The sequence below is a fragment of the Lactuca sativa genome, chromosome 2, assembly GCF_002870075.4.
Source record: "Lactuca sativa cultivar Salinas chromosome 2, Lsat_Salinas_v11, whole genome shotgun sequence".
In the NCBI taxonomy this organism is placed as follows: Eukaryota; Viridiplantae; Streptophyta; class Magnoliopsida; order Asterales; family Asteraceae; genus Lactuca; species Lactuca sativa.
The window spans coordinates 28,639,093-28,658,081 of NC_056624.2; the positions used below are offsets into that span (position 1 = coordinate 28,639,093).

Consider the following 18,989-nt stretch of genomic DNA (forward strand, 5'->3'; position numbering starts at 1 on the left):
CTGTCGTAAGTGTTTACCATGTTCTTCCTTGTTTCGAGAATAGACAAGTTGGTCATCGATGAAAACAATTACAAAGTTGTCTAGGAATGGCTTGTAAACTCGGTTCATGAGGTCCATAAATATTGCGGGAGCATTCGTTAGATCGAAGAGCATAAAAACGAATTCATTATGGCCATATCGAGTTCGAAAGGCAGTTTTGGGGATACTATCACACCCCCAAACTGGAACGGTGGAAACGTTCGGGGGTGCAGGACGTCATGTTTAGTATCACAAGACATGCATCATAGTAATCAAAGTAATAAACAACCATTTCATTAGAAAGAAAGTGTTTACAAAGTATGTGGTTCACATAACATAGACTACAAAGTAAATAACAAAACAAGACTTGAAGCTATACTACTCCATCTTCTTAATCCCAGTGTGCGTACCTTTCTACTGGTCTCCTGAGAATACAAGTTATTTTGGAAGCGTAAATCAGCATTTAATCTCGTGAGTTCATAAGATTTTAGTGATGTAAGAAGTTGTAAGAAACTTGTAGTAAGTTGTAAGTTCTGTTTAGAAAAGTTTGCCTGTTCCTCCAGAAGATCCTATATTTCCTAGTTTGATGAAAGATAAGTTAAAATGACTCCAAAATCCATTCTATGAATACTAAATGGATACAAGTTATATAAAACCCAAAGTAAACAAACAATCGATTGTGTGTATCTGCCATAATCCCACAACCAAACAAGGAACATGAAATGAGACTTAAGGGGGGAGTTTACGACCAACCTTGAGTTTACGGCCATAAAGTCAAGTGTTGTGACTGTGAACTCCTTTTGGTGGTGATTAAGGATTGAACGTTGTACAATGACTCTAGCAGGTACTTCCTAACACTCATTCCTTGAATGTGCTAGGCTTAGAACACTCAAATAGACTCTCAACAGTGCTAAAAGATAGCAGTAGCGAGTCTGATTAAGGTTGATTGGCTTGACTTACAAGGAAAAAAATTTCAGGTTGTCACAAATACTGCTTCCCGGAATGCATCAGAGTTTACCTCCGGCGGATGAGGCGGTGGTAGTGTCGTGTTTTTTTTTGAGTATGTACCTTCGGGGAATATGTTGAGATGGAGCAGAAAGATGATGAGTACATAACGAGCTTGGATATCCCTTATTGTCTAACAATTGCGATGATGCGATTTTACTTATAGATGAATCTATACAGTAACAAGAAATATCAAGAATAGAACACATAGAAGATATAAACATCACAAATAAAACATAGAACCATTTCATTAATGATAAACTTCATAGTACAATACATGAAAATTCGCCTTTGAAAGGCATACAATACATAGAGAAAATCTAATCCATCAGCATAACGGCTCTATGAGTAGTGTAGTCACTTAATAATAAAGTTCGTACTACATACAATAGTACATGAAAAGAGAGAGTCCTATCAATAGTGACGGTGATACTCAAATGTCGAACTGACGCACTAGAAGTTCAACCAATTCATTCGCCTCACGAGTGATCACATCTTCCCTCTGTTCTGCTCGAACGACCCGAGCTTTGGCCGCAAAGAGTTGTTGCTTGAGGTTGGATACTTCTGTTGGATTAGTGTCTAAGTCCATAACTATTTTGGTATCTACTTGACCCGATGGTGCATGGTCCTTTTGGGTTGCCTTCACCAAAGCAACTTGATTGGAGAAATAAATAAAGAGAGAGAGAGAGGTTATTATGATTTATTAATATGTTATAAGAATAATATATTAAAGGAGAAATCATATTTGCTTAATTAATATTGGTCAATAATTAATTGGGAATTAATTTTGTGATCAAGTGTAATTAATTAAACTAGAGGGGTTGAATTGTAATTATGTGATAGTTACAAAATATGGTAATGGTTATCCTAAATATGGGTTGAACGAATTCAAGGAGATAAGGATCCTTGAAATCGTCCAAAGGATAAAGGATAAGGGTTTTCAAGGATTATCTTATGGGTTGCTTTGTGGATAAGCAACTAGATAAGGATAATGACTGAAACCCTATCTCTACACCTATATAAAGACCCTAAGGCTCATGAATTCGTGTATCCCTTCCCAAGGAGTCCTAAGGACGAATTCTAACCTCTCTCCTCTCTCTTTATACCTTCTCCATTTGCTCTTGGTGTTTGTAAGCCATTAGAGGAGTGACACTTGTGACTCTAAGCATTCCAAAGTCAATTCAAGGTGGAATTAGGATTGTTATTGCTATATAACAATCAAGGTATGTTCTTAAACCTTATTATATGTTAATATCAATTTCCATATGCTAGTATTAGGGTTTGAAGTCTTGGATTCAAAGCATGTACAATAGAGAAACCTAGATCCAAGCATTAGGGTTTGTATGAGCACATAGGATGTCTTATGACCAAAACCCATCAACTTCTTCCTCGAGAGAGCCTATATGGTCAGTAGTGCTCTCCTTCACCGTGTACTGGGCTGGTAGGGTCTCCGAAGGGTGGGCTTCAATAGGGTCTTGCTTAATGTCTTCTCCTTTATCTGAATCCTCGTCAGATTCTCCATCATCATAGTCCATTTCCATATACTCTTCGGGTCTCACTTCTGGATTTTCTTCTTGAACCATTTCTGGTTCTCCTTCAATCCATCCATTAGCCATTAAGGCCTTGTAATAGAGGTCGCCTTGTTCAATTTCATCCATGGTGCCTATGTGAACATGGAGGCGTCAGAAGCGTGTAAAAAGTGTATGTGTGAAGAGTATATGTTATCCCAAAATAATAGTCCTCTAATTGTGTATGTTTGGGTTTCTTAAAACTTCTTGGATATGAGGTTGGTAATTTTCAAGATTCATTTCCCACCATGATCACTCCCAAGCACATGTTGGTCATATTTTGAATAAATATAGGTTATCATGCTATATTTACCCCCAACACGATTACATAACTGCCCGGGGTTGACCATGATGTTTAGCCCCTCTAAAGACTTTTATTGTTTCTTATCGTGACAATAATCTAATATGCACACATAGGTATGTATTTTATTTTTATTCAGAGTGTTTTAGTCCCAATGTATTTAGCATTGCATATCTTGTATTATTAGATATGCCAGTTCACTATAAACATTGTTCTGATACTAATCTGTCACACCCTCATACCAGAACGACGGAAACGTCCAGGGGCGGGTGACTTCATCTTAATGTATATAAATGAATCATAGACAACATCATCAACATAGATTCAATAATACAACATACAGGGTTAACATCATTGTATTTGTTTCACAAAAATTACATGCCAAAATATTAAATGTATGATGGAAGAAAAAAAATACAACATGAGTCCACATGTTCTTGATGACCGACCAGCTTAACGAGTCCCTGAGAATACAAGTTATTTTGAAAACATCAACATATATAATGTTGGTGAGTTCATAAGATAGTTTCTATGAAAACTTTGTATCATTTTCTAAACACCAGAAAGTATGATATGTTCTGTAAAAATAGTTTGTAAGTTTTGTTTCAAATATTCTCGGAGAGCATGCATGTTTTTGTTTGATAATGTATAAAGAGAGTTCCCAGAAAATCCTACACTTTCTGAATATAAAAAAGATATGGTCTTAACCCCAAGACCCGAGCAATGAAAATGTATAGTACGTACTTTGTATCACGAAAGAGTATATGTATTTCGTAAATTTATTTGTTTGTTATTCTCTATGTGAGTCACTATTACCATGCTTGATATGATTGTATGCATGTCATGACGTTCTTCAGGCATCGCGATAGGTAATACATTTGTCACCCTAGACTGGCCCGTCTACCTGTAGCGAACAACTCAGGTGCGGGGGTGTCAACCTCATACAGATCTACACACAAATTCTCGCTCTCTCTCTCCAGAAGACTCTAGTTATATCTATAGGACTTATGATGTACACTAGGTAGGTACAAATGAATGCGTGTCTCACAAGAGCCTTAACTAAATCTACGCGAAAAGTATGTCACGTTGTTTAACACTTTAAGTAACGTTTCAAGTATGTATTATTTGATTACAAAACATTGGTTATGAAAATACCATTTGTTTTTATCAAAATGTCAAGTGGTTAATTTTATCAGCCCAATTAACATAGATTGTGTCATGAGGCTCAATAAACACGAAATTTAGTATAACCGACCCAATTATCATGTAATGAGTATGTAAGGCCCAGTAGTCATGAAATGAGTATATAAGGCCCAATAAGCATGTAAATGGGTATTTGAGGACCATTTTTTATAAAATGACATTTTTGGCCCATTAAGTTGAGAATTTACAACAAAGGCCCATTTTTTTATAAAAATGCCATTTTTTGTCCATGAAACCGTGGGTTTCCAAATAAAGCCCATTTTTATGAAAGATTTACACTTTAGGCCCAAATTAACTGGATATTTTCCTTTAAGGCCCTCTTTTATGAAAAATGGCACTTTTGGGCCCATAAAACTGTATGTTGACAAATAAGGCCCAATAAAACCGAAAATCATTGATTTAAGCTGTTACACCCGATTCATGGTACGCATCTAATTCAAGCATTCTTGTGTTTTTCTCTGGGACTCGACGAATTGGATGCCCAACTCGTCGAGTAGTGTCGAGATCCGCGGACAGTTTAAGTGACCTACTTGATGAGTCGGGAGACTGACTCGGCAAGTAGGTGCTGTTTGAGTGAAACCCTAAATTTGAGGGTTTGTACCCTATTTAAACACCTTATCTTAGCCTCCATCGTTTGTATCACTCCCAGAAAGCTGTATATCGAAACCCTAGCCGTTTTTGTGTGTCCTAAGGACATTTTGGTGCATTTGGTGGATTGTGAAGCTTGAGAAGAAGAAAGAAGCTAGAGAGTTCGAGTTGGGGCTTGGAGATCCAGAGATTTTGGTTCATTTACAACTCAATCAAGGTAAAATTCCACTGTCTTGGTTTTTCCATGTGTTTATTCGTCCTTAGGGTTTGGATTTTGGGTACTTTTAGGGCTTTCCAGGCCATTTTCGGATTTGTGAAGTGTTATGTGGAGTCTTGACTTCAGATTTGAGTCATTGGAGGCGTCTCATGGCATAATGGTGCCAACTCTATGGCCATGAGAGACCCATGCATCTTGTAGAACACCTTTTATGGCTTTTTGAGCCAATAACCCCATACATGCTCACCAAGTTTGGAACTTTACGTGTAAAATGAACATTAGGAGGACAAATCTATGGTATTGATGTGTTAAGACCCATTTAAATCGACTGTATAGTAATGGTCAAGAGTGGACTCGACGATTTGTTCTTGGAACTCGGTGAGTCGGGGTGTAATGACCACCAAATCCTTTCTGTTGATGGACCAGATGATAGTGCGGAGGGTTCCTCGGTTGTTTAGACTCATAAGGGATGTGTGAATCATGGGATTAGACGAGTGTTCGAGCACACTCGGTGAGTCCAAGGTAATAGCCCACTCGTTGAAGATGGATTTGATGAGTTGTTCTTGTTGGGTTATGAGCATTCTAACACTCCTAAGTGTACATGCAACCCTAAATACCTTGGATCTATGTTTTCTCTATTATACATGCAAATATCAACTTTCCAAGGTATTGTTCTATTCTAGCATACTAAACTTTGTATAACACAAGTTAGAATAACATACCTTTTGTTAGTGCTTGTCTTCATGAAGCTTGAGTGCCTAGTGCCCCAAGTGTGACACCTCAAATGGTTCACACAACACCATAAGCACTTGGAATAACTTAGAGAGAATTCTACACTTCATGAAATCGGCTAGCCCTCTCTAGAATGATACTAGTGCGGATTTTGTCAAGAATAAGATCTTTATATAGTGTTACAATTAGGGTAAACCCTAATTGTCATGACTTTCCATTTCCTTGGATCCATGGGTTCAAATACACCATGGATCATCCATGGACCATCCTATGGGTTTTACCCCAACTTGATTATCCATGGAACATTAGCCCACTATACAAGTATGGATGATTTACACAATCAACCCATATATTTAATTAGTCTTCTTTTGATCACTTAATTAATCCTAGATTAATTCTTGATCAATACTAATTAAATAATCTCATTATTCTTATTATTAATATACTAGAACTTATAATATATTAATAACCATAAGTGTCTTATTTCTCTCATTATAGTCTATCCAAGTGCATGATGCCATGCAACCCAAATGGACCATGCCGGGTCGGGTCAAGTCTTACCAATTATAGTTATGGACTTAGACATTAATCCAATAGTCTCCCAATTGGATAAGTCTAAAAATATTATTGCGTATGACTTCAGGAACCAACTGGCAATCGTAGCTCTCAAAAGCTTCTGTCGAACTCTGACCTTCTCGATAAACTCTAACCTTTGTCAATGACTTGTCCATTAGATAAGGGATCATATATTCCTCCATTCTAGATATCATATGGACTGAGACGTGGATTATAATCATTCTCTCTGTCCATTTATTGTTTCCCGATTTCCGATTTATGACGACTGACTAATTGAACAAATCAAATCAGTCCTGGCCCAGCCGAGCACTTCCATTTGTCATCATCAAATCATCGAGGGGCCCACAAATATCGCTTTTATCCCGAAGGTAAAAGGAATGGATAAACTTCGACTCATATGGCTTGTTCTACTACTTGTTGAATCATACACAAATACACATTTTATAGCACCGAGTTACCAAATGCGGTTTCGTGCAATCAATGTACTATCAACTCATAGTAACAACTCATATCTCTAGGTTTGAAGAATATAAGATATTATCGTCTCATGATCACTCGTGATAAAATCCATGAAGTGATTCCAATGAGCGCGGGTTGAATCCAATACTCAGAACTTATGAGCACTCATGAGTGTTGTAGCTCTTTGTCCAACACCTTAGACCTCTACAAGCCAACCCATGACAGTCTTAATTCATATCTACTTCCAACATATGACCGAATCTGGATGGTTTGAATAACTTAGTCATTCCGGAAGAATAACCTAGTTTATTCGGGAAGTCAAAACATGCAAAGTGAAACACAATAGTAATTGAATCCAATATGGTATCAAAACCTATGAACATAAATAAAACACCTTTTCTTTATCACCATATGATTACACATTATTCATTGTATACTGTTTCAGCTATCAACTTTATTCTTGAATTTAAAACAATAGTTGTCCCATGCTCCAAGCATGTACACTATGTTTTCTAAACACTAGTCATGCCATACACCAAGTATGCATACTATGTTTGTCTATGATCTTTACTTTGTGAACTAGATCAATTGAACATAACTTCAATGATTCTCTTTTCACACTCCCAAATCCTTACTGCAAATGCAAGAATTCCAAATTCATGCCATTTACTGAAATCTGTTAGATTCTAAACTTATATGCATTGATCCTCTTGTAACGATTATGCGCAAATTCACAAACACTTGGAAACAATCATTACAGAGTATTCCAAAGGAGATCAACTCCTTGGAAACATCCTTCTCACATTAAGTTTCCTTAATCTTACACAGATTGAAATCTCTGACTTTGAAACATTTCCAGATTCTATTTGACTATCACTTCTGAACAAGAGTTGCCTCCTTACAGATTATGTCAATATGGTCCTTCCAGAATTATCACTATACTTCCAACTGTCCTTGAGCAACCAATCTTTGGTAAACCTTAGATTGTCCTCAACAATTGTTTAATCCTTTTAGTCATATCCAGTTCTAAACCTTTTCCCTTCTTAATGCCCCAGGCATTTGGAAACTTTTAGAAAGGATGAATATAGCACATGTAATCGATTCTATATCCGAAGCATATGGGACACGATTCATGATATCTCACATAAAGACTAAACCAGTCTTTTGCTATAACATTTCCATTTCTATTTGCCAAGTTCTCATAATTCAGATTATGAAAAGGGACGCCGTAATCATAATCAAATTTAAGAACGCAAATAATGGACCCATATACAAAATTTCCTTATGTTGAGCCATTCCAACATGAAATTCATATATATATATTTCCTTGACTAAATGATTAAAGCCTCACGATCTAAGCTTATAGATTTGAGATGAAGTATAATTTCCTCTCCCTTAATTATAGCAAAACAACTTTTCCTAATTGAAACCTTTTGTTTTCTATAATTAACATTGCTAACTTGAAATACTTATCATAATTATCATGCTCCCACTAACATGATGATTATTAGCATAACACTTATGCTCCCACTATCTTTGACATGTACTTAGAAATCAGCTGACTTTCTTACCAATGTTCAGATTTCTAATACTAGATTGTTTTGATAAAACTTTATCAAAACCATACACCTTCCCTTAGATAGCACACTTGTGTGTCTAAACAATTATGAAGAGGGATGTCGTAATCATAATGGTTAGACCTTTTTGCCACTTCTCACAAGTCCAAGTTAGTGTGCCGGTAAACCACACACGCTCCACTAACGACTTTGAGAATGTAAATATCACAATTGCTATCTAACTAAAATCTACTTAGTGAAAGTGTTTCCTCACCATCATTTTCATGAATCGGAGAGAAACCTTATGACACTTAGATTTAATGGTGTATGTGTTCTTATCCATGTGAATTGTCAAAACCATAGTCACAAGACAAGGATAATGACAAATCCAAACTCATATGGACTGAACTCAATCTTAACTTCTTGCCACCTGGCAGCTCAAGGGCCTGCCATTGCTTCCAAGTTGTTGTGCAACACATTGAGAACTCTAAGGACTTATATGCAAAACCAACATTAACTAGAATGGGCACAGAATATGTCAACATGATAGGTTATAAACCTCAAGTCATGTGCTAGTGAAGAACTTCAGGTTCTCCTCTTGATTTGTTCTTGAGACTTTCAAGACCTTTAAGACTCCCACTTTCCTCTTGACCTATAAGACTCCCTTGTCAAACATCCAAGAGATAGTGTGGATTCTAACCAAGACAAACACTTCACACAATTGGCTTAAGTTGGTCTTTATTTTATCCAAAACATCACAACTTACCAATTTCAAATGTAGAAGAGTAGAAAACTTTTACTCTTACATTTGACAAGTGTTTTAAACCTTCTTTGAGACATGTCATTCAAGTTATAATCTTGGAGTATGACTCAAAGACTTGTATTGGAACGAAGTATGACTCATCTTCATGATTTAACCACTTCAACAATTCAAGTTCCTCTTCTTAGTCATAAGAATGCACTAATATTTTCCTTAGAGAACTAATTTTGATATGGTTTCTTAATCATTAAGATGATCACAAAGCTGATACTAAAGTACTCTCCCATCTTTTCAGATTTGAGAAACTTTTACCCTTCTGCCTAATTTGATTCTTCTTATTCGCTCTGCCTTACATTGGAACCTCTTTCCAATGTCTCAGAATTACACTTAAGCTTGTAAGTATAACCATATTTACTGAACTTTAGTAAATTATGACGAATAATCTTATTGATCTTTTGTGGTGGACTTGACCAGTGCACAAGAATGTGTACTCGATCCCTTAGTCCTTTACTTGACTCACACATCCATGTGAACAAGTAATTAGTCTTATTTTTCCAATACTTGAAAGTTCTCATTCATCATGCTATAAAACTTGCATGATTCCAAGTTCCGGTCCAATTGAGACTTGGGTTATGAGAATCTTTCCTTATTTGGTAAATTTAGACATTACCACAAATGAAGGAATCAATTTCATATTTCCACTCTTGCTATTAATGGAATCATATAAGCAACAATTTTTCCTCAAATGTCATTGTAAGGATATTTTAAAATAAATAAAATCAAAAAATTTCTTTTATTTTAAAACTATGCGGAAAAACTTATCCTTACAATCCATATGAAAAGTTGTTGTTATCTATTCCTAAGGAATATCTCATAACTCCTAAGAAGTAGCTTAAGAATCCGATTTTCAAACTACGCGATAGAAATCCATCTATGCGATCAGATTCAACATATTCTTTCTTTAAGTTCCTTTACTTTTCTTTGATTCTTAAAACATTACCATGTGACCCAGTTACATCATGTATCAGGAATCTTAGAATAGAAACTTAACAGAGTTAGATTAGTGGACGTTACCTGAAGTAGAGTCAAACTTGTTGACTTTAACCTCCTTAGGTAAATTTGGCAGCTTCGCAACCAATGCCCTTTTCTTTGGCAATATAAACATATGGACTCTTTGATAATGGTACACGGGACTATCACAGACTTAGCTTTTCTCTTTACCATTCGGTCAACCGAGTTGACTATGGCCGATCCCTTTCCATTAGGAAGAGAATGCTTTTATGGATTTCCTGTGTCACTATTGTCAATGTCCATCAAGTTTTAAGGAAGTTGATCTTAACCAATAGATAAGATCATTAAGGGTTTTTTCATAGTCTGTTTCATAGGTGTTCCAAAAGAACTCACTATGTGACTTAGAAAGTGATTGAACCACCAACTTTCTCAAGACTTTGACACCCTTCTCTCCCGGCTTGTCAATATGTGACTACATCTCCAAGATGTGATCACACCTAGACCTTTACTTGCCAATAGGGCTCGAGTGACCTTAAACTTTTCAAGAACTTGTGGGTTAGGGAGAATAATTGGAGGAGGTGAAAAGAAGTATGATTTCCATGGGACATCATCTTCATTTAGGAAAGCTTGTTTCAAGAGATTTGGGAAGATCATAAATGTCTAAACGAGACATCTTTTGGGAGATATTCAAGATAGTTGATTTTAAAGTCCTTAATATGACACCCAATATGAAATATTAAGGCTAGGACCCAACAAACTATTTTATAACTTAGAAGAGGGATGCCATAATCCAAGCTATAAAATATTTGAAGGTAGGTGAATGATGATTCACCAATTTCCACCAAGAAAAACGAAATAATAATTAGATTTTAATTGTTTTTGAAACTCCTAGATCTTTTAGATTCATTGAACTGTTCAATGGCATGTTTCAATCTCGAGTGTGCCCTTCAGGTTTTGTGACTGGGATGCCGAGGATCACAAAACAAGGTGTGAAGTAACCATGCAAATTACTTGGTACCCTTAAGTGTTTACCCCTCAATCGATGTGCCGGTTAACCACACACGCTCCATCGATACTATGATAAACATTAAGTTACCCTTTGCCTACCTTGTTAAATACAAGTTAGTGTGTCGGTTAACTCATGCTCCACTAACCGACTTAAACAAAGTGAAAAGTGTAATTTCATGGATTAGCACCTTATTCACATTTTCCTAAGTAACTAAGATTGGGTATTATTAAGAGTTTAGTTACTTAGTATTTATCATTAATACTTTTAATGAAGGGAGAATTATAGTCCTGTCAAACCCGTTCGGCTAACGACCCTCCACAAGTGAAGCAAGCGGTGGGTGAGAGTGGACACCCATTAAGTTGCCATTTTATAGGCAACAACCTTATACCCACCTTATAGATCGGCTCCGTGAATGAGGTGTACTAGCGGTAAGACTGACTTTACTCTTATACATATATATATATATATATATATATATATATATATATATATATATATATATATATTATTAACTTATAATATTATAAAGTATAAGCAGTTGAATTTTAACTTTTAAAATTCTAAGGGCTATCTTGGAATTAAAGTATTCATAAGAGAAAACTTTACAAATTCCAAAACTTGAGGGCAAGTTTTGAAACTATTCAAAACTAATTAATTCCATAACTTATGTGTTTAAAGTAGTTTTCATCCAAAAACTCTTCAAGTTCCATAACTTGAGGACAAGTTATGGAAGACTTTAAACTAATAAAAGAATTAACTTTTCTTTCTTTTATAACTTATGGAATTAATTAAGATTACACTTTTTTTTATTATTTAATGAAGTGACTCTTGGTCCTCCATAACTTGAGGACAAATTATGGAGTCACAACACCCATTAATTAGAACTAGACTCTTCATTTTGTAACCTGTGCCGTTTTATGAGTTTTATGAAACTTAAATGTGACTTTTCATAAAACTTGAGGACAAGTTACAAAAACTCATTTTAGAATCAACTCTTAGATTAATTTGGATTGAAAACAACTATTTCACTCAACTTTTCTATTGATCTAAGCAACTCATAAGAACAAGATAATTCAAATCAAACTTTTTCATGTAATTAGTCTAACCCTTAAACTAATACAAAACATGAATCTATTGACAATTATCTTTGAAATTGGATTAGCATGAACATTACCACATCAAAAACAAGTTTATAAGTTCAAAAACCTCTTAGGGTAATGTTCCTAGTCCAATTCCAGACAAAAAAGTCGAATTTATGTTGTTTGGGGGTCCAACTCGTCGAGTGCACAAACCAACTCGGCGAGTTGGATGCTTTTTTCCTTGGACTCGTCGAGTCCCTTCATGGACTCGACGAGTCTGCTGGGCAGACAGCATCAAAACTCGGTTTTTCAGCTCCATTTGCAAGTATAACAAGAAAACAAGCCTAGGCTCTGATACCACTGTTGTGTTATAAGCATTCTAACACTCCTAAGTGTACATGCAACCCTAAATACCTTGGATCTATGTTTTCTCTATTATACATGCAAATATCAACTTTCCAAGGTATTGTTCTATTCTAGCATACTAAACTTTGTATAACACAAGTTAGAATAACATACCTTTTGTTAGTGCTTGTCTTCATGAAGCTTGAGTGCCTAGTGCCCCAAGTGTGACATCTCAAATGGTTCACACAACACCATAAGCACTTGGAATAACTTAGAGAGAATTCTACACTTCATGAAATCGGCTAGCCCTCTCTAGAATGATACTAGTGCGGATTTTGTCAAGAATAAGATCTTTATATAGTGTTACAATTAGGGTAAACCCTAATTGTCATGACTTTCCGTTTCCTTGGATCCATGGGTTCAAATACACCATGGAGCATCCATGGACCATCCTATGGGTTTTAGCCCAACTTGATTATCCATGGAGCATTAGCCCACTATACAAGTATGGATGATTTACACAATCAACCCATATATTTAATTAGTCTTCTTTTGATCACTTAATTAATCCTAGATTAATTCTTGATCAATACTAATTAAATAATCTCATTATTCTTATTATTAATATACTAGAACTTATAATATATTAACAACCATAAGTGTCTTATTTCTCTCATTATAGTCTATCCAAGTGCATGATGACATGCAACCCAAATGGACCATGCCGGGTCGGGTCAAGTCTTACCAATTATAGTTATGGACTTAGACATTAATCCAACAGTTCTTACAACTCGGCGAGTCAAATATTGTACGAATTCATATGTTGATGATGAACTCGACGAGTTCAAGAACGAACTCGGCGAGTCCGTTGAAGATTTTACGATGTGTGACGAAGGTGAAGTAGTCGAGCTCTTGCTAGACTCGACGGGTGGAGACGGGTTTATGACTTTTGGTTGATATGGGGACTCACCGAGTTGGCGGGACAACTCGGTGAGTTAGGTCAACTAGATGTTGACTTGGACCAAAGTTGATTTTAACTGATTTGAGTTGACCCTAGTTAGGGTTTCATATTCAAATTGATATTTTAGAAGGGTTGTCGTGTAGGGATTGAGGAGTACTGAAGATTTGAGTTGCACGCCAAGGATAATTCAGACACTACACGATATCGAGGTGAGTTACCTTCTAGTAGGGGTGGGTCTAAGGCCACAATGTCGGCCTACCAACAAAAGTAATTGGTAGATAATTGTCTTTGTGATAATTATCTTGGTATGCTTATGTGATATGTTTATGAGTTATGCTTATGTGATATGCTTATATGATATGCTATGTGAGTTAGTGGTAGTAGTAGGGAATAGCTTTTCCCTAACTTGGTTGTTAGGACCCAAGGGTAGGTCAGTACCCCTGATATGCCTGACCGTGTGATTATATTTGATATTGTATGATAGAGGTAGGGGTGAAATAGTCCCTGATGCTGGTTGAGATAGACCGGAAGGTAGTCGGCACCCCAAAATGGGTTGACATGGGTAGGTCAGCACCCTAGAATGGCTTGACATGGGTAGGTTAGCATCCCATAGTTGCTTGATATGGGTAGGTCGGGCACCCAAAAATTGCACGACAGTATGCATGCTATGTGATTGTATGGTAAGTGGTATGATGGGGGAACTCACTAAGCTTTGTGCTTACAGTTTCAATTTTGGTTTTAGGTACCTCTTCATCCAAGGGGAAGGAGCCTACAACGTAGCAGCGCATCACACACACACATTTGATTTTCGCATTGAGTTTTCTGGGATTGGAATTATACTATTGTTCAATGATGTGATTTTTAGACTTATTCATGATGGTTTATGGGTTGATTTTATATTGAGAATGTTTTTAGTAAACGGATATATATTTTACTTAATTACAAACGAAATTTTTGGACTCGAAAATTGGGATGTTAAATAAGCCCATTAAACCGAAAATGCCTCCAAAAGTTATATTGTTTAAATTTATTGTCAGAAATGGCCCTTTTGCATTATTTCTTTGCTTTTCTAGTAAATTTTGCATGTTAAATCTTTTCAACATTTTGTAGAGTTACTTAAAGTGATTTAGTTTTTAAACATCACCGAGATTTGGTAGGTATTTCCAGTTTTATGAAAGTTTAACATGTCTTCATGGCTTAGTCACAACATATACATAAAAAATACACACATTCATGCATAAATACTTAGATTTCACACAAAACCAAGTTGTATTCTCCCCTAAAAGTTAGTAAATCACAATAAAGGAGGGGTATGAATCTCACCTTGTCGATGGATAGGTTTTGATGAAGAAATGAAAGAGAATGAAGGTGTTTTTGGCCTTGGATGCTTCTGTGAGATGAGTTTTCGAATCCTAGAGAGTTTTAAGAGTATGATCACGAAAACAAAGTGTTTATGAGGAAAGGATCTAGCATAAAATGGATAATATCAACTTGAGTTTATATGATCTTACCGCAAGTATGAAGTGTGAAGTGATCTTCTTGGAAGCACACACAAAACTCATGAATTTTGAAGAGGGGATAGGGAGGTCTTTGTGTTCCTAGAGAGATAAGGAGTTGAGAGAGTTTTGTGATTGAAAAACAGATGAAGTAAGGAGGATGTGGGGGTCTTCGGCTGTAAGTAGATGGAGAGAGAAGAGAGTGGGTTAAATGGGTGTTACATGGAGGTTAGACTCTACGTACATAAATGTTTGATGGTTAAATTGCATGGATAACCCCCATGCGTTAATGAGGTGTTAATTATTAGGATTAGTACCACATTTTTTTTTAAACATATATATATATATATATATATATATATATATATATATATATATAGGGTCGAGAATTAGGAGAGGGAAAGAAAGAAAAAGAAATTGGGATTAAATTTATGTGTGATTGATATTGTATTGGCTCATTATGGATTTTCGATCCATGTGGGCCCACATATGAGTTTACGGCCCAAAAAGGGTAAAGGTGATGGGTTTTCGGCCCAATATGGTTAAATGCATGAGTTTTCAGCCTAATAAGGCCAATGAAGAGTCTTATGGTCGAACATACTATTGTTTAATGAATGTGATTCCAATTAGGGCCCAAATAAAGGTTTTTGGCCCAAAAGAACCAAGTTGATGGTTTACTGGCCTATTAGGCCCAATAAGAGAATCTTGGTCCAATAAGAGGTTTGAAATGGGAAGTTAGGGTTTCAAGATCAAGGTTGGGTAAATGCAACGTAATGAATTAGGTTTAGAGATTGCACAAATGAGTTTTGATTTGAATTTTTGTTTTTGAATGAATAACTTGTTTAACATAATACTTAGGGTTGCAAGAATTCACCAAAAGTAATTACACATGGACATAATTTTCGAGTCTTAAAATACTAGTTGTAACACCAACCCACTAGATTGTGTTATGTAGGATGCTAGATGTCTTTCTGAATCTTGCATTTTTTTGTTTGCCTTGAAATAAACCCTAGGGTTGGGACCATAATTGTGAAGTTGGGTTAAAAGAAACCCCAGGGTTGGGTACATTATTACATATGAGGGTTGAAACATAACCAAGCTTACGCCCTTGATTGTATGTTGGGTTGGAATATACCCCAGGGTTGGGACCAAACGTATGTATGGTATGTAGTGCTTTGGGGAAGTCACTTAGATTTGTTGTTACATTTTTATGTTTATGGTTTTAGGTACTTCCAGTATGAAAGGGAATGGCCTAGCGTGATCGCACATCATCCCCCTCGTGATTCCGCATTTAAGGCTATTTTTACTCTGCTGATTTTTGATATACTATATGGTGGTGGATTTTGAGACACATGATGTATGGTATTAATGATTTATGAAGTGAAAATTTTTATCACTGTCTTTCGGATGTTACAAGTTGGTATCACAACCTTGGTTTGAGGGATTTAGACACACTTTCGAGTGTTTCAGAACTAAAACTGAGGAATCGACAATTTTTTCAAAAGTAAAATGAATTTTCGATAAGGTTTTTTACAATGAGAAAAGGGTTGTGATACGTGCAATCAGGCGAGCTTAAGTAACACTAGTACAAAAATGACCTATGGTCACACTTTCCGAAAAACGGCCTGTGACATTTTTTCTTAAAAGTGTGGCCAAAGGTCGCGACAAAAATTTAGGACTGGTTTTGGATACATTTAAATTAGAATGTGTGGCCATTAAATAGATAATCAACACTCTTACCACACTTAATTATACCAAATGTGACAAACATTAGTCACACTCGAAAACTGAGATCATAGGTCACAATCAGCCACATGTATGGATTAAGATTGTCATACCTTTTTATGAGAGACAGTAGATAAAAGTATCGTCACATGAGTTAGTTCTCTGTGTGTCTATAACCTGGTGTCTTTTTAGCCACATAACAGACAAAGCAGCTAAAAGGTGATACATATGGTCACGCTAAATATTTGTGTGTCCATAGGGTGGTTCTGTACTAGTTGTATTTAGTTTAGGCAAGAAATTAAAAGAAGTTAGTATTGCTTGCTTATGGTCATTTACTTTTTATTATGTGTGTCAAAATATTATGAATTGGCATTAAGAATTAACAAATATTGTATGTAGGTAGCATTTAGTTACATTTACAGCTATTATATGTGTCTATATGTAAATATAATCATAAATTGGGATCCCCTTTACATGCTTTACAAACTCTAAATGCTCCTTCTCCAGTAGACTAAGTGCAGCCCGGGTGGGAAATGGCAAAGGTGGCTGATAAGCTGGAACGGACTCAAAGGATTTTTTATCAAACATGCGCCACGTCATGGCCATTGGAGTGCCACGTCGTGGCGAAGCTGGTTCAGCAACTTCTTCACTTTCGAACTTTAACTTCTTTGGTTTTGGATCGGGCTGCTGTGGTTCTTCTTCCAATGCCTCCAGGAACAGAGATTGCTTCTTCTTCAATATCGATGGCCATTACGTGAGATTGGGTCTTTACTTCGGGATTCTTCGGGGACAATCGTCCCTGAACTAGAGTGGCTAGTTGACCAAATTGTACTTCAAGGTTATGGATGGAGGCTTGCTGATTCTTTATCAAAGTTTGTTGTTCCATAATGGCAGAATCAGTGGCATCGTGTCTCTTTTCCGAAGCTTCCATAAACTTCATCAAAATGGTCTCTAGGTCGGGTTTCTTCTCGGCTGGTGGCTGCTCCTTTTGATAAAAGCCTCGACCTGTCTTCCTATACTTCTCTTCTTTTTGCTTCTTATACTCTTCATATGGCAGCCACTCCTTCTTCGGTTTCCTCCAGTCCTCATCATACTTATCCCCACCAGAGTAGCACACTTGAGCTTTCCTGTTCTCAAACTCATCTACATTGCAGTCCTTGGTCGAGTGTGGACCACTACATCTCTCGCAACCCACTCTTATGGCATGTATTGACTGGTCCATTTGTGTTATCCTTCGATCCATATTATTCAGCATGGCCATTACAGCTGCTATTTCTTAAGTTTGGGCCCCTCCACCGCCTTTGATTTCATCTTGCCTAGGGTTGTGGTATTCGCGAGAGTGCTTCGCGAATTCTTCAATCAAATCCTTGACCTCCCTTGGATTTTTCTTTGTTAATGGTCCTTGAGAGTCAAGGAGTTGTCTCGTCATAACGTTAACCCCATCATAGAAGATTGGGATCTCTTGTTGCAGATTTAGATCATGCTGAGGGCAATTTCTGAGCAAGCCCTTGTACCGCCCCCATGCTTCGTATAATGACTCCCCGTCTGTTGCTCAAAGTTGGCTATTGCAATCTTGAGTTTGGCTATCTTGGATGGCGGGCAAAACTGGTCCAGTAATTGCTCACATATTTGAGCCCAAGTGGTGATTGTACCCGGTGGAAGTGATTTTAACCACTCCTTAGCAGCTCCTTTGAAAGTGACGGGAAGCATCCTAAGCAACACTGTGTTTCTGTTGACATTTGGGACATTGAAGTAATCCGCAATGTCGTTGACTTCATGTAGATGCTTAAAAGCATCCTCATGATCTTTCCCAAAAAATGGGATATCCTTCAGTGCAGTCAATATGTGTCCCTTCAACTCGAATGTGGCAGTGGCAGGTATTGCGGGTTGGACTAAACCGGGACCTACATCTTCTCGGATCCGCTTCTTGTAAGCTCCCATGGACATCTCTTCAATTGCTACCATCTCGTTCCTTGGCTCGTTCTCGGGTTCGCTCGTGTGTTCCTCAAATTCTGGCTTGGTATCGCTTTCGGACTCGGTTTGGACAGGCGTATGATCCAAATGCTCAAGATTTCTCTTGTGCCTCGCGGATGAACTTGACTCTCCTGTCTTCTTTCCCGACTTCCTAGAAAAGGCTGACTTCAATTCTTGTAAGGGCGTCTTTTCTTGTGAAGTGCAGACTCGGGATCTTCAAGTGGTGACACCAAGTGTGTGTTTGAGCTTCTGGTCATGAACTCCTGCAACTTGCTAAACTAAAAAAAAAAACTGAACTAAAATAAGAAAACTAACTACAAACTAAAAATTTAATTTTTTTAACTTCCCACGTCGTGGCCAGTATATGGCCACGTCATGGACTCTGTGATTAACAGAAAAAATTTTA

The 18,989-nt window shown here is 36.8% G+C and overlaps 1 non-coding gene across 1 annotated transcript; it reads left to right on the forward strand.

The window, feature by feature from the left end:
• The first annotated feature begins 18,084 nt into the window (after positions 1 to 18,084).
• On the forward strand, positions 18,085 to 18,190 carry LOC111911412 (small nucleolar RNA R71). The gene has a single exon (XR_002856852.1). It is a non-coding gene; the product is annotated as a small nucleolar RNA R71 (small nucleolar RNA).
• The last annotated feature ends 799 nt before the right edge of the window (positions 18,191 to 18,989 follow it).